Below are 15,655 nucleotides of genomic sequence, written 5' to 3'. Positions count from 1 at the left end.
GCTGGAGAAAAGCAGGGCCGACTAACGGTAAAAGCCACAGGTGAAAGTCCTATGGCAGTGTTGTGTACATTCAAATAGAGTTAGTTACCAGTGTATCAGGACAAAAAGTGCAAAAGGAGGAAGGAGTGACCTTATTACAGATAGGAAAGAAAAGAAGAAAAGGAGATCTCTTGAGTAAAATGGTTTCTTGCTGCTTTCTGTGTGGACACATCTTTGTGCAGTTGTTGTGATTATTTTCACCCCTCACTTCATTATCTCACAATCAGAATATGAAGGCAAACAATGTACAAAGATACAAAATATATTAGAGGAACACATGAATAACATAAGTGGAAATTATATTTGTAGATTGTAGAACAGTTGTAAGATGAATTGAGTTTTCAGAGAAAGGACTTGATTCTATTTAGAATAGATTAAGCCAAAAAGGTTCAATTCAAATAAATTTCTGACTATTTCCAGAGTTTCTGTGCCATCAGAATCTGGGCCTGAAATATCTGGACTATTATCTGGCTATTTGACTGCCATGAAATTATTCTCATTTCCCGGCAACGCTATCAAACATCTTCCTCATGCAGGTCAGACTGTTAGATCTCTGATTGTGCTCTGGAGAGAATATTGGGGTGTTCCCCTTTTCACGGTTACACTCAAGTCACAATGTGCATAGTGCACTTCTAGTTGATTCATTTATTATGATGATTTAGTTCAATTTGTTAAGAAGGCTGAACTGCGTAGTTATTCTTAATCAAGTATAAACTTGCTGAAACAATATTTTCTAAGTCAAGAGTTATTGCACAGAAGTGACCTGTGCTCTCTATTCCCTTAAGATTTGGTCTGTGAACTCTCTTTTCAGCAGAAAGAATATTAAAATTCTCCATGCCCTGTTCATTAAATCTGCTTCTGCTGTGATTTCAGAACATGAGCATTTTGTAACTCTGTCTAAACTCTGGGTATGCATCCTTCGGGATTTTTGTTGTTTGAAACACACATTCCATTACCTGAAAGGAGGTGGGAGGTCCTTGGACTCCCCACAGGGCAGGGAACCCTGACTGCTTTTTGGGCTGATGAGGAAGGGGAAGTTGATTGGGGGAGGGGGAGGGAAATGGAAGGTGGTGGCGGGGAGGAGACAGAAATCTTAAATAAATAAATAAATAAATAAATAAATAAATAAATAAATAGTAAAAGAAACACACATTCCATTGAGTTTATATACATCCTGTACTCCCTAGTTCAAATATTTTTTATATACTTTATTTCTGATCTCAGACCTCCTCAAGGATACAGTCCATATTTGAGCTCAGTTATTTATTTAAAAACTGATAGACAACCTATTTTAGTTCAGGCTCTGAAATCTTGAGACTGGTATCATGTATTTGCTAGTGAGGCAAAACACCACAATAATTTTTCCTTTGGAATTGTGTTACAGATGACATATTCTGTTATAACATGAGGAAGCATGGTGCTGTCTAAGACCAAGGCTGGCATCTGGCCTCCATTTGTGGCCTCTCTCATACACTACATACTTGGTTTATTTTTAGAAGTATTTGCTTTAAAAATTATGTGAAAATACATACATACAGATATGGATAAATGAATTCTTAATATATGTTATTTGTAATAAATGTAGTCAAAACTCCATTAAGTATTTCCTTAATCTATATAATATAATTGCCATTAACTATCAGTAATACAGAAAAGAAAATATAAAATGTAATTCTGAGTAAAAATATTTACTTTCGAGAGACAATAGAGCTTTCTAAAGAGTTTCTGTCTCTTCTTATCCATTCATTGCCCAGAATAATATTAGTTAGCAATCACAAAAATAATTTTATTTTTTTCTCTTGTTTATTCTTTAAAATAATTATTTCTTTAATTTTGAGATTATAATAATCTCTCTTGTCTTCCTTCCCTTTCCTCATTCCCAAACCTCCGACTGAATTCTCCCTTTTATTCTTTGTTTCTTTCTTTCAAATCCGTTGCCTCCAATTTTTATTTATTGCTACTGCATGCATTTCTAAATGTGCAAATACACATACATTCAAAATTATAACTTTGTCAGTCTTTATAATATTCCATGTATGTATATTATTTCTATTACATCATGTGCATTTATAGTGTTCAAATATATTATTTATTAAATAAAATTCTGAGTGGAAAAACAAAGCTTTCAGTGCATCTTAACATCCTAAATTTGTAAACAAGTACAAAACTAAGAGTAATTATGTATTCCAACAGTGTTTTCTTATGAAAACATGAAGGTCTTCAAGATGGATCAGCAAGCGAATCTTGAAGAACAGAGTTCCATACCCAGAATTGCATGGTGAAGGAGAGTGCCGATTCTTAGAAGTTATCCTCTGACCTCCTTTGTGTGTGCCATGGCATGCACACATAAAGGTATACACTCATATTCATATACCCAATTTAAAGTAATAAAAATGCAGTGCATATAGACCAAAACAGCATTTTAACTAAAAACATAATTTGATATAAAAATATCAAACTCTGACTTCAGTAGTCAATTAACATATTGGATAGAAAAGAAGTCAATGACAAATTCTTATGCATATTCAGTTTCTTTATCAGACAAATAATTATATCTAAGTTTAATTTTTTCAATACACACTAAGGACAGCATAGTAGTAAATTCTCTAGAGTAATAAATTTTCACAAATAGATGACTTTAATTTGCTGAATTTACTGAATTTGATAATATTTGCAGACTAACTCAAAGTCTTCCCAATTTTTTTTCATTATTTTAAGTTCTGTTTTAAGATGTTAGAAATCCTCAACAACTCTACCTATCTCCCTTTCCCAAGACATGGTTTGTCTCTGTACACTGTCCTAGAACTTTCTCTGTAGATTGATCTGGACTCAAACTCAGAGATTCACCTATCCATTCACCTCTACCTCCTGAGTGCTAGGATTAAAGACATGCACTGCCAAACCCAACTACATTTAATTGAGTTGTTGGTCAAAGGAGCTCCAACGGAATTTCCAAACAACCCAGGCTGTTGCCAAAACAACAGGTTGCTGTCTACAACCTGACAGCAAAGCATCCTTGCTGAAGATAACACCAACAGAAATCACTGAACCTAGACATATGGTGATGGTGCCTACATAGAAACTTCATTCAGACTTTTCTAGTCTCTTTGGTTCAGAAAAGTAAGAGGAAGATACACTGGAGGGGATCAAAAGAAAATGAAAGGACCATGCAAGTCACCAACCCTCGTATCTAGACTGGTGTACAGTCTCCATGATACGCTACAGCAATGATGGCCCAACACTTGTGGGAGTAAGCAAGGATTATCTGATTTGGCTTAAGGCCCACTCTATGAAATGAAACCCATAACAAGAACAGGTTAGGTGACCAAGCTCCAGAGACTAGATAGTTCAGAAATCTTTGGAAAAACCAAATGATACTGTAGACCCATTACATGTTAATAAACTACTACAGAGCACTGGGCCTAAAATGGAGTGGTTGATATTAGGGCTTTGTTTTTTCAGTGTCTTCCATCTCCTCTGGCTCTTACACTCTCTATGCCTCCACTTCTGTTGGGTTCTATGAGCTAGGAGGGGAAAGATTTAATGGAGACCTCCTTTTTAGGGACTACTGTTCCAAGGTCTCTCATTTTTTGCTTAATGTCTGGCTGTGTGTCTTTGTGTCTGTTCCCATCTGCTGCAGAAGGAAGCTTCTCTGATAATGTCTGAACAAGGTACTGATATACGAATATAGCAGAATATCATTAGAAGTCATTATATCACTATCTTCTATTTTTCTCGTATCCGTAAAATAAAACTACAAAAACACATGTTAACCTTTTAAATCAATTTGCCTCTTTGGTCTGAGTATAGTTTATTTGATATAATTGTTATAGATAATTTATTATTGAAGAAAGGCATTTTGTTGCTTATTTTTCGTATTTCCTATCTTTAGAAATATTGATTTTTCAGATCCCTCTCTTTTTTCCTTGCTCTACCTTATTTCTAAAACTCTTACTGTGTTTAAAGTCCCATTAAATTTATGTTTTGCATAACCAATATGCTAAGGATTCTTCAAAGAAATTAACATGTTTGTAAAAACAGAAAGATTGCTCTTTCTTAAAGATGGTCTCAGATAATGATAGAACATATCTAAATATTAGTCACTATCTAATTTTCCTTTAAATATCACCTTTGTACATATATTAAATCAGATTTTCCTTTCTCAAAACACTTCCAGATTCACAGAATAGATTACCTATTGCTCCTGGGTAAATTACAGACTGTGTATACCATTCCTTATTATCAGGTCACTGTACAGGTGAGCTTTTCTGTTCACCCTGTCATCCCACATCTACTCTCCCTTTATTTCCGTTTGCTTGGAATATCTTTAAGTTAAAAACTATGTTTTTTATCACCTATCTCCTCACTGCTTATCGTATCCTCTAAAAGTAATTCCAAGACTATAAAAGACAAATATGCCCAAAGCATAATTAGAAATCTGCATAGAATAAATGGCTGTTAAGAAAACAAATGGTATTATTTCTTGCCCAATTTTTAAATATTTTTATTATTTAAAATACTATTTCTGTTTACTGTATTTTGTTCCCTATTTTATACATAATCATTTTAAAATTTATTCATAGTGACTCCTTTTTAGCATGTTAATATGAAAGAACTAAGATTTTCCTATGTAGTATTAGCCATTAACTCCCCAACTAATGGGGACTTTTTAAAAAGTTTCCCTTTCCCTAAAATTACATGTTTTAGAAAATCCTATAAGAAAGGTGGATGTATGTCTTAATGCTGATAAACAGCAGCTTTGTGGTTGAATTTACTTGAAAGATTTTTTAAAGATACACTGTTGCAAAGCTAGAAATAATTTGTGCTAAAAACTATCCCAGTCTCACACTGAATACACTAATATTATAACTATAACTAGTAATTCTTCAACTCCATCAAACACTCCAGAAAGATATATTACTTAAGTAAACAGGAAGTATATTGTAAAGAACTTCCAAAATTCTAGAATTGACAGAGACATATCACGGCCTGGAAAGTCACCCAAAATTCTTCTATACTGTTGGGTATCCATTATCCAGCAGACTCTTTCATGAAGCAGAAACTCTAAAGGGTAGTCTCATCTTTATGCAAATTTAGCAGTCATTTTCTGTGAGTCCTGATTGTCTAGTTCATCCAGCAGTCCAGGCAAGAATAGGTTCTTGCCCAAATACTAATTAAATCCATGAGGAACTTCTTCAATGCCCAACTTCCTCTTTAAGTAATTGGTGCTACCAGGAGCAGACGTGTCTCATTGTCATGAAAAGTCCTCAGTTCTTAAAACATTTTAAATGCCATATTTTCTAGTCTTTGAAAGATATGAAGAATATCTATCCATCTAAAATGCATGTCTGTACATATAGAAACCTAACTGGCATGACTACAAGCTTGACTATTATAGATTATTATCTATTAACCTATATTTTTAATTACAAATTACATTTTTAAATGAACTGTACAGACACAATATTTTAATCAAGTTCAGAAATACATATACATATAACAAAATTGACCTTAAATTTTTATCAATAAACCAAGATCCATAACAATGCAAATCTTTATAGCATATCCCTCTTTAAATGTAAACAAACATTTATACACAGTCACTTAGGAATATGGACATAGTTCTTTCCAAACCGCTTCTTGCTTTTTGTTGGGGGAAGTAATTTTTTGAGGAGTGTTCTAGGTGACCTTTCAGGGTCTCTTGGTCCATCAAACCATATTAGTCTGGAAGAATTCTACAGGTTCTCATCCACTGTGGAATAAAAGAAGAACCTCTTTTCTACAGTAACATATACTTAGACTCAAATTTTAAAAGACAAGTTACCTTTGAAATATATACATTGATTACTTAGCTCCTTCAAAGAAAAAAAATCAAAGAAAACACAGTAATATACAGACTCGTCTACTCCTAGCAAAACCAATATACATAATTAAAGAATGATGGACCTTGAAGAGCTTCCTTATAGAGTTTGCTTTTATTGTGGAAAAGCTAGTGATTTTGGGAAGAAAGTCCTCTTGTTTTGAGTGCTGACAGTATACTACAAAAACTGAACATGTAGGATAAAGAAAAAGGACTGTCAAACTTTTCCAAGACAAGGTGGGATACTCCTTCAAAATCCCTGCTTCACAGATATTCTAGGCCTATAGATTGAAGATGAATACCCCCAAATTGCAGAGTAAACTTGGGTGGCTGTCTAAGTAGTCAGATGTCCTTGATACTTCTATTGTTTTGTAAGTTGTTAGCTCTGCAGTTCCTCTTTACTTAGGTAATATTATATCTTTCTTGGGTCTCTGATTGAATTGAATTGAAGATTAAACTGTTATAGTTACATTTTTTTCTAGTTAACAAATTAAGAAAAGTCATTCACAAAAGAGGTGAAAGGTATATAAAGTTAAAAGACATAAAAGTTTAAATAGTTTTTTCAAAACTATTCAAAATCAAAGAAGATTTTGAGGTCTAAAAATATAGTTTAGAGATAGTAATACAGGTTAGGATAGAAAGTAAATTAGGAACATAACTTTGGAATCACCAATATGGGATAGATAATAGAGTATTATCTCTGACTTTGCCAAATACAAATAAACAGGGTATTATAACTGTATTTTTAACTTAATAATTGTTCTTATTATATAGAGTCTTACTATGTTAAAACTAAACCTTTCTTTAAATTTGGAAAAAAGAAAGAAATGTGGGGAAATATATGTTTAAGTATTTAAAGATGTGTTCTATATGTTTATGTTGTAGAATATTTAAGTATGTAAAGATGTGTGGAATTTATTTAATTACATAAGAATATATTGCTGTTTTACCTTTCATGCATAAGGTGACTGATTAGTCTAATAAAAAAGCTGAATTAGACAAGACTTCTGGGCAGGAATAAAAATAGGAGGAGAAATTTAGACTGAAGGGGGAAAATAAGAAGAGACACTAGATCAATGCCAGGGGCCAGGCAGGTAGGTATGGAGGAAATAGGAAAGTGGGACAAAAAAAAAAAAAAAACAACAAAAGAACAATAAAAAAAGCTTTGAGCCAAACATAGATAAATAGAAACAGATGAAATTAAGTTAAATAGTCAGTTGGACAAGCAAAAGCTAAAGTTGAACATTCATAATTAATAATTCTCTGTATCTTTATTTGGGAGCTGGTTTGTGGCCCAAAGAAAATTCAAACTAAAATTTCATGTGAGTTTTAACCCAAAGTTTAAACAATTGAATGCTTAGTGGTTAGTTTTTAAAGATGGCATAAGAACACCAGTATAATTTACTTGGTCTTGGTAGTATGTGGTCACAAAGATAGGATTATTCTGTCACATATGTGCTTTTTGTAAGGATTATACATACCTTACAATATCATGTTCAGTTAATACTTAATTGTCTGTAAAATATTAACAAGCAAAACTATCTCATTACTATACAAATCTATCAACTTGGTTTAAAATAAATGCACATAAATATATGTATATATCAGAGGTATTGAGATAGAGATTTCAAAGTATTGTCTTATCTCTTGTTATTTAAAATAGAGGGTATTTTTCACAAAAAATATATTCTGACTAAAGTACTCTTAGTTCCTCCTCATCTGTCCTCCAATCATAATCTTCCCTCTTTCTTTTTCTAATTATAGATAAATAGCCTCTAAGTGATAATAATAAAATATAATAGAATAGAATATAACTAAGATAAAACAAAAATTAATATATCAAAATTGGACAAGCAATCAAAGAAAAGATATCAAGAGAAGACACAAGGTTGGAGAAACATTCATTCACACATTAGGAATCGCATCAAAACTCTAAACTTGAGTTTTGAATGTATATGCACAGAATCTGGTGCAAATCCATGCAGGTCCTCCACATACTGTCTTAGTCTCCATGAGTTCATATGATCTCTGATCACATTGATCCAAAGAGCCTTGTTTTCTTGGTGTTCCCAATTTTCTCTGGCTCTTAGCCCATTTCTGTATTCTCTTCAGCAGGATTACTTCAACACCGAGGAGAAGGATTTGTTGGAGATATCACATTTAGGGCTGATCATTCCAAAGTCTCTCACTCTGCATGTATGCCTGTGTTTTTCTATATTTTTTTATCTGCTGTGGGAGGAAGCTTCTATGATGATTATTGAGCAGTATATGATTATAGGAGACCTATGAGTATAGAAGCATGTCTGTATCAGTCATTTCATTATGGTAATTCTTTAGAACAATAGTATTTGTTTTTATCATAGGTTACTGAGCTACCTCGTCTCAGGTTCTAGGTCTCCTAAGCAGTGTTAGGTATGTGTTCCATCTCATGTAAAGTCAAGTCAGATATTGGTTGTTTACTTTTTGGGTTTTGTACCACGATTACCATAATCTATCTCAAAGAACTCTTTTAGAGTTTTACTTTATTTGTATGAGGAATATTAATTTCTTTGTAGATGCTGGGTCATGTGCTTCCATTGTTTAATGGAAGAAGAACTGAGTCCATTTACCTTATCTTCTTAAGCTGTCACTGACGCTTTAGCAGCAAGTGCTATATAGGTTGCTAAGCCCATTTTGGAATATCAAGTATTGTAGTGCTCTAGGCACCAACAAAACAAAACACCGAAGTGAAGATTACATCAGATAATGGTTTTAGAAAATAAAAAAATAATTGGTATTTAATCCATTTTTTATTCTAGGAGAGCTTTTATATGTAGCAAACGTACTTAATATATGAGCAAATGCGGAAGAGTAGGAAGGCAATTTCTGATAGAAGATAAGAAGAATAAACACGGATGATTAATGAGGGCATTAATATTGGACAAAGATAAACAGCAGTGAGAAGTGAGATAGCAGCTGTTACATGAAGGGAGGTATACAAACCAGCAACTCTGATTTCATTATGTTATGAATCAAGGGAATTTAGTAAACATACTGTAGTACACTAGAGTTTATACTTCTTAAAAGCAATACACACACATACACATGGTTACCCAAAACAGCCTATCATCTTGGAATAAATACTACAAGAACATTTTCAACATTTTCACTAAAGCAGAGTTCCCTCTTTTTACTAGATAGAAGTTCAGAGATGAATTTATGGTATGAAGGTAATTCTTCTTATTAAATATATGACTACTTTTAAGTTGTGTTAAATATGATTATATATAGAAGTTCAAATAAGTACCAGTAATATATCATTGCTATATGATATATATGAAGTGGAAAGTATATCAAAGATTATAGAAAGGCATGGAACATATTATTTTTAAAAATTTTTAATGATTGGTGGTAGATTATTTAAGAGTACTTTATTCAATTCTAAATCTTTCCCTCTTTTGAGACCTCATGAATATCTGAAGCTTCATAATAGTTTAAAATTTTTCCATTTCTTTCTTTATCAGAATCATGGATTCAGTTGTTCTATCATGCTTTCATTAGCCTGACTAAAGGATGGATGTGAAATGTCTTCAGTAGAGAGTTGAGTCTCAATTTAAAGATTTGAATTTAAATACCATATTTTTTTTTACATCCTACAAACACTCCAAACCTGCTACAGACGCATGAGCACTACCACCTAAAGACCCAATGGTCTGGTAGTCAAAGGTCTCTGTTTTATTAACCTTTAAGTATTCTTTTTTATTTCAAGCATGACTGTAATGACTTTAGATCCTTTCTACCCATGTTCCTCTCCTCCAATCTCTTCACCACCAAGTTTGATCAGTATATCTTGATCGGATTTTCTCATACATCAGTGGTAGATCCTTCACTTTGAAATTTTGAATAAAATGGGCAATATTCTTTCTTTCCAAGAATACCATTTCATCATACAGTCTCTATTTATCTGTTGACTTTACTAATACTTTCAGTGTGTCTATACTCTGTGTATTAATAGCATAACAATATCATTGTTATAATGAATAAACAATATTCATTATATGTTGTAGCCTCATTCTATTTATTTTATCCATTTTAAAGTTACTGCATTTAGTAAATTTTCAAAGATTTCTTTTTCAACTCAATTAACTTTTGTTAAATGAAACTTTGTCTTTCTTCAAATTCTAACATTTTCACTGATATCTATAACTTACAAAAGGTAATTTCCAGTTGAAATGGTCCTACAAGCATAGTTGCTGATTGGACTAGAATTGTGCAGAGAGAAAATATTGAGATAAACAAGCAAATGAAGGTAATTCTGGGCTCTAAAACTTTTCAGTGTGTATATAAACATTTGGTGAGCTTAGATTGTACTCTGCCAATGGAGTGCTAGAGGCTCTGCTTACACACATTCCCCTTTCCTTCACCAAGGGGGCAAAATTGGTTTTCAGCCTCTGAAAACATCTTAATTTTCTATGTAAAAAAACCATAATTTATTACATGTGTTCATGGGGATTGATGAGGCTCATAACAGGTATTTAGGTTATTTTTCATATTCACATGTACTAATGATGTTTTCTCAACTCAAATTTTGGTTGATAGTTGGATTACACTATTTTCATAATTTCATTTTAATCAATACTCTCAAAGTAATTCTTCAACTGGTATTCCATTGTGCCCACATTTTGATCTTAAGTATAATGAGTAAGGCAAAGAGAAAGTTGTCTTCAAGAATTGGGGTAAAGATATATTCTTTTCATTATATTCTCTTACATATATTATTTCCAACCTTATATTATTAAAAAGCATCAATAATGGGAAGTGTTTTCCTTTATCTGGTTTCTAAGAATTAATCATAAATTTAAATAAATGAATGTGTTTGTTATACATTTTTGTATTGATTACGTCGTTGGGTTTTTTTCTTATGAGCCCATGCAACTTCATAGAATTTTATGGTATAATTAATAATTTCAAATTTTTACTTTCTATAAAAGGTTTTATAAATTTGTGATTTTTGTAGTTTGGAAATATTCCTCCATTTAAAGTGATTGCAAAATTGTCATTCATTAGTTATTTTAGATATATACACCTATAATTATTATACCTTACATACAGTTTATAAACATACACATAGTTTATAACTACATATATGTATATATAAGCATATATATTTATCTAGATGTAGTAGTTGAAAATAAATTATAATAAAAATTTGAGATTTTTATACTTAAGTTTCATATTCTCACAGACCTGATGTAATGTTACTACCATGAATTTAAAGCAAGACTTTTGTTACTATTTTCCCTTCTTATCTTGAGTTAGTAAAGAATTATATTCATTATTAGAAAATCTGGTATACTTTCTGTTAGTATCAACTACACAATTGGCAACTGTCCTAATCTTTAATGAATGTTTTTTAAGAAATAGTATGAATTTAAACTCACACTGTCCTAACTAATAGTCCATTCTTTGTGTATATTTTGGGATTATGCTATGATATTTTGTGAATATTTATATAAGTTGATTTATTTTTTACTTTACCTCTAGCTATGCACCATTTTAATGCTATCAGCAAAATCTCACATAAGTTTATTTTGCATAGGTAAAAGTGATCTTATAATTGCTTTTCTGTCTTCTTTTAACATATTTATCTTATATTGCCTAAATTTACTCCCCCGTTATTATATGGGATGCCTACAGATATTGCTTCACTAACTGAAAATATTTTATGCATTCTTCTAGTCTGCTTTTTTATTATCATTGGTATTATATTAGTTTTAACCACAACATTGCAAGTAAATTTATTTCCAAATTTGATTTTGATAAATAGTCTATTAATTTTCTGGCCTTAAGATACTTATGATATTTTTTTAAAAAATGTTTGAACTAAACATTTTATATTCAAAAGTTTAAAAGGTAAAACCAATCCTCAAGGATTCATCTTCTGCTCTGTCACCGGCCTCACTGTCATCACATATGACATCATTCATTTTTATTATTGATACTTACAAGAAAGCTATGCCATATTCACCTCTCCTGCAATATTAAAGTCCTGTTATGATACGGCAATATGTATGAATTTACACATTTAAAAAGGACTTTGCTTCATTTATCTTTATAAGAAATGCATCTATTTTCCCTCAGATCAGAAAAGCACACTTTTATATCCAAGCAGGTATGAATTGTCAATTTTTTTTGTGACATGATTTTCTCTTCAGTGAGTTTAGCTATGCTTATTAGTGCTGAAGGAAAGGGGACATAAATCATCATGGTTTACCATTTCTGCAATCATAGGACTTTAATTTTACTTTTAAAAAATTTAAAGATTTAAAAATAATAACTAAATTGTCTTTTGAGTGAAAGAAGCTACCCATACTTAGTTTCACACCTGACATAAATATATGGGTTTCATTCAATAATGAACTATAATTCTCTAGCACAATGTTATATGAAATTGCACAAAATCCATTTGCATGGGCGTGCACTATTTAAAGTGTTACATAACTTCCAACTAGAGGGCTATGAAGTTAACAACAGACATTTAATAAGTGATAGAAAAAGATCACCTTTGCTCTCCCATTAGAGTTACAGCATTCTGCACCACAGAAACTTCAGTTTTGCTGCTGACATAGAATATTCATAAAAACAGAAATGTTCCGATTCCCCTGAAGATCCAATGGCATCCTCAGTAAAACAATGTCTAGTGTACTCTCCTTCTTAGTAATGTTGAGACAGGATTTATCACTATTTACATTGTCAAATTGAGATGCAAAGAATAGAAACTTTAATTCTCTTTTAATCTTTTAAAACTTCTCCCTAGCAAAGGGAAATAAATCCTATAACTAGGTTGTGATGATTTTCACTCACAGCCCAGCAGTAGGAATAGAAAAGGACTTAGACATTAAAAAAATCCCTTTCAACTTTGAGCACTATTTTGAAGTGGAAGTTTTATTCTGAATTTGAAATTTGCCAAGGTCTGTGGCAGAGTTTCAGACACCACTTCCCTTGTTGGCAGGAGATGATTTGGAAATCAGAAGTCTGCACACTTGTGATATTTCCAGGCTTAGAGTGTCAAAAAGACAAGATGGCATATGGTGAAGAAAAAGGGATTTCTCACATTCGGGAACACATTTCAACTTCCAAAACATAAAAATAAATAAGTGCTTTTTCAAATTCATAAGAGAAATAATGAGAATTTTTCCAAAATATTATAGACATACCAAAGTTAAGCAGCAAGATGCCTGAGTCTGTCACTTCCTGAAGCTTTTTGCTAAGTGGATAAGTTCAGATTTCGGGATTGTCATGTTAACTTTGGCATAAAAATGACTTCTTTGGCAAGGATGACAGTAATCCCCCTCAAGGAAAAAAACATAGTCTAATTAAAATATACAATTTGATGTTTTCATATGAGCATTTTCGTGGGAAGTTTCTTCAATATTCACTAGCTAACTTATTCAAGTGTATAGTTGTATTGAAGGAATTGGACCAATTGAGTTAAGATCTGGCAGCAGGGGTCAGTCTATTGTCCATTTACGAAAGTTCTTTATTGAGAATGTGCATTCGTAAAACGATAGAAGCTAGAACATTCTGGAGTCAGCTATGTTAGTTGGTCTTTGAGCATATCAATACTCATGTCATGAAGCAGTCATGTCATTAAAAATAAAATTAATGAATTTTCTATTTTCTTCCTCGTAAAATTTAGCAAAAGAAAAAGTTAAAGGACTATCTCTAAAAGCTGAGGAGGAATCTCAGTCAAGAAAGGGTTTGCTGTGCAGGCAGGAGAAACTGAGGTATGACATCAGCACTCTCTCTCACACACACTCTTGTGTGTTAACATATTTTGAATTGTAATACTAGTGCAAGTTCTGGGGTAGCAGAAGAAAAGAATGTCCGGAGCATGCTAGCCAGGCTTCTTGTTCAACTGGTGAACTCCATGCTCATGTTCAGTGAGAAGCTCTGTTTCAAAAACTAAAGAGGAGTATTAAAAGAAAGGAATCTCAAGCATTGACCTATAGCCCTCACAAACATGAATACAGAGAAAGAGAGAGAGAGAGAGAGAGAGAGAGAGAGAGAGAGAGACATATGTACATATGCACATGTTTATGTATATGAATATATATGTAAATATATGTATGTGTATATTATATAGAGGCAAATTCACAAAAGAATCAAAGAAATTGAGCATGCTAGTAAATTTTCATTATTGAAGTAAATATTGCTAATTATTGCTTCAATTATGAAAAGTTGATATTTTCTTCTTACGTCTAAATTAAAATAACTAGCAGAAGAACTATGTTAATTCTAAGATATCAAAGAGTGTAAGTTAAGAAGAAGTTTTGAAGATACCCATATTTATGTTTTTCATCATTTAGGTTTAGACATGGGAATCTTTCTGTAATAGTTTCTTTACAATATAAGTGCATGTCCAAACATGTTTGAAAATGACAAAGAGTTACCCAAGAAATCAAAATATCACAAAATTCAACTTATAAAAGTGAGACAAGCTGTCAGACTATCAGCAACATTTGTTTGTGACTGCACTAGGATGCTTTCCTATGACATTTATTTTTATGTAATGAGAAAGGAACAGTAAAATACATTAAACTTAAAAGTCTCACTTTTCTATGTCATAAAATATCAGATTCCAGTCCGCAAATAGTGCCTCCATTTTAGTCAACAACATTCTAGAAGTTGTATATTTTTTATATGTTTGATTAAAAATGAAGTCTATCTTTACCACCTACAGCATTGTATTTCCAGAAAAACATTAGAATGAAATGTTGACTTGAACAATAATCCTATAATTTGTGCTGTGTGAAGTTCAGCATTTTTTTCCTCTTTTTGCTGGGATGATTGTGAAGCTAGAAGTTGTGGTTTTTTGTAGATTTTATTAAAAATGAAGTCTATCTTTACCACCTACAGCATTGTATTTCCAGAAAAAACATTAGAATAAAATGTTGACTTGAACAATAATTCTATAATTTGTGCTGTGTGAATTTCAGCATTTTTTCCCTTTTTTTTTTTTCTGGGATGACTGTGAAACAGACCCTCACATAGCTCATGTCAGCTCTAAATTTACTATGTAACTGAAAATGAACTTGAGCACATGAACCTTTGGACACTACTTCTCTCTCTCTCTTTTTTTTTTTTTGGTTTTTTCAAGACAGGGTTTCTCTGTGGTTTTGGAGCCTGTCCTGGAACTAGCTCTTGTAGACCAGGCTGGTCTCGAACTCACAGCGATCCGCCTTCCTCTGCCTCCCAAGTGCTGGGATTAAAGGCGTGTGCCACCACCGCCTGGCTAAGGACACTACTTCTCAAGCACTGAGAGTACATGTGAACACACTTACATTGGGTTCTGATCTTTTTAAATACATAAAATGTATTGAAAATGATAGTTACTGCAACAAGAAATAGAGATCATGCTTATGAATATGCTTTTGTCTATAAGAGAAGCACAGTATCTTATCAAAATGCATTTTAACGTGAGCTATACCATCTTCTGAATGTTTTAAATTACAAGACTATACAGAACTGATGAATGATATGATTTTATTTGAAGAAATCACCCAAACCATTTTCTTCATAGTAAATATGTCGGATGATATTTTGACTAATGAAATAAAAATTTGAAAATAATAAAGCTTGCATCCATACAAATATCAATAATCCATATGACTGTGCATATTTATGATTATATATCAATTTCAAAGTGTTCATAATAAAAGTACCCACTTACTTTACTTATCCATTTACAATATGCTAAAATAGGCTATTTCTTAA

This window comes from Microtus pennsylvanicus, chromosome 5, assembly GCF_037038515.1.
Source record: "Microtus pennsylvanicus isolate mMicPen1 chromosome 5, mMicPen1.hap1, whole genome shotgun sequence".
NCBI lineage: Eukaryota > Metazoa > Chordata > Mammalia > Rodentia > Cricetidae > Microtus > Microtus pennsylvanicus.
The sequence above is the reverse complement of the archived record's forward strand: the minus strand, read 5'-3'. Positions refer to the sequence as shown.